Source organism: Oryzias melastigma, linkage group LG13, assembly GCF_002922805.2.
Source record: "Oryzias melastigma strain HK-1 linkage group LG13, ASM292280v2, whole genome shotgun sequence".
In the NCBI taxonomy this organism is placed as follows: Eukaryota; Metazoa; Chordata; class Actinopteri; order Beloniformes; family Adrianichthyidae; genus Oryzias; species Oryzias melastigma.
Genome location: NC_050524.1, coordinates 4,046,943 through 4,049,077, shown reverse-complemented (window position 1 = coordinate 4,049,077; position 2,135 = coordinate 4,046,943). Strand labels below are relative to the sequence as shown.

Below are 2,135 nucleotides of genomic sequence, written 5' to 3'. Positions count from 1 at the left end.
GTTTCCGAAAAGAAAAAGTTTAAAAAAAATAAGCTAAAATTCTTTTGTTTTCCTTTTTATTTTGTTCCATGTTTTGGGAATTGTGTTTGATCATTTTTACATTTTATTTTTAAAAATATTTCTAAACTTTCTTTTTTCTGTTGTTGTGACCTTTTGCTATGCTTTTTTGTTGAGGGATTTGGACTTCAGGGCCACCGTAGATAACCCACACAGCGTTTTCAGCTGCTTGGACCATTTTTAGTTTCTAATTAAACATTTGAGCCTAAAAATTTTTGAATATTTTCTCCTTTCTTTTACTAGTATTAACTTTGAACATAGTTATTGTTTAGCATAATTGTTTTGTTTTTTAACCAACATTTTAAGGTTTCTTTTAAAAGTTTTTATATTTTAAGCCAGTTTACCATAAATATTGACATTATTTTGAAATGACGTCATTACAAAATGATCAAATTGATCGCAGTAAAACTAGAATAATCTGTTCAAAACAAGTTGAATTAGTCGACTTGTTTAGTGAAATTGTTTGCTAAAATCAACCTAGAGATGTTGCTTTTTTAAAATAAGTTTTTCTAAACATCAGGATAAATCTGAAGTCTCCTAACTTGATGGTCAGAGGAAAGCTCATGCTGTAGATGTTGATTCAAATGTTAGGTTTTTCTTCACACACCTCAAATGTTCTAAACTTGATGAGGACTTCTGTGGAGTTCTTTCTTTTACAGTGGAGTTTTGATGACGGCTTCAGAGAAACTGTGAAGGTTTTTTGATCTCCTGCAGCTGCTTGACAGTAAACTCTTTTACATTTCTGGAGTTTGGAGGAGAAAGAACCGGATCTGCTGTAGCGTCTGTTTTAAATAAATCGTCAGAAGTTCACAGGAACCTCCAGAAAAGGCTGATGGAGTGATTAAAAAAACCACAAAGAGGAAGAAAAGGTCTTTTCCTCCCAGAGTCCTGAAGATCAGGTGCAGGAAAACATGTTCACCTGCAGGAATGCAGCCAATTATTGAGTGAGGACAATAACAGGAGCTGAAGGAGAAAACGCCGTAATTTGAGGTTTTCATGTTTGGTGAAGCTGAAGCAGACGAGGCTCTGATGGTTTGTGTCTTTTGCAGGTTCAAGGATGAGTCCCATGTGGCTGCAGAAGGCGTCGCACCCGAGGCGGGCGGCAGAAGAGGCAAGTCTGCACACGAACACACCACAAACGCACCACAAATGCAGCACAAACTCATTGTAAATAAACTACAAACTCACCACGAATGCATTACAAGCACATCATAAACAAAAACACCACAGGAAGTGCAGAGAGACAGGTGTTGTGACCCGGATGTTGATAAAGGGATTTGGCCCCGCCACAATAAGAGCATGCTCAGGTAGAATTTGTTTGGCTTAATGGGCAGGTAGGTCCCTGGCCTGGGTTACAAACGCACAACAAGCATGCAAAAAAACACACCTCAAATGCAGCGCGATCACCACAAACGACACAGACACAAATGCACCTCAAACACGCCATTAAAAACACCACAAACGGATCAGACTTGCCACAATTACCATTAACTCAGCAACGCACCACAATCACCATAAACTTGCTACAATCACCACAAACACACCACAATCTCCATAAACGCACCACAAACACACCATAAACTCTACAATCACCACAAACGACACAAATGGATTACAAACACCATAAACTCACCACAAATGCACCACATGCGCACCAAAAGCACAACACGACCGCAGTAGAATCACCACAAACTACACAAACTTATCACAAACACCATAATATCACCACAAACTACACAAAGACACCACAAATGCATTAGAAACCCCACAAACTAACCACAATCACCACAAACGCTTAAGAAATGCGTCACACGGACCACAAGCACAAGAAAACTCACCACAAACGACACAAACCTATCACAAACTTACCACGAAGGCACCACAAGCACACCAAAAACACACCTCGAATGCAGTAGAATCACCACAAACGACACAAACTCACCACAAATGCATCATAAATGCGCCCAAACACACATCTGGCAGAAGGAGTGCAGCAGCTGTGACCCGAGCTTCTCCTCTCAGGCGCAGCAAATCTGTCCGGACACCAAGTTTCCCCTCCGGCTCATAAAGCTGGTTAT

The 2,135-nt window shown here is 40.0% G+C and overlaps 1 protein-coding gene across 1 annotated transcript in view; it reads left to right on the top strand.

Moving 5' to 3' along the window:
- The window catches only part of ccdc9 (coiled-coil domain containing 9), a gene marked incomplete in the record, with an annotated part of 19,141 nt that overhangs the window by 8,742 nt on the left and 8,264 nt on the right, over positions 1-2,135 (top strand).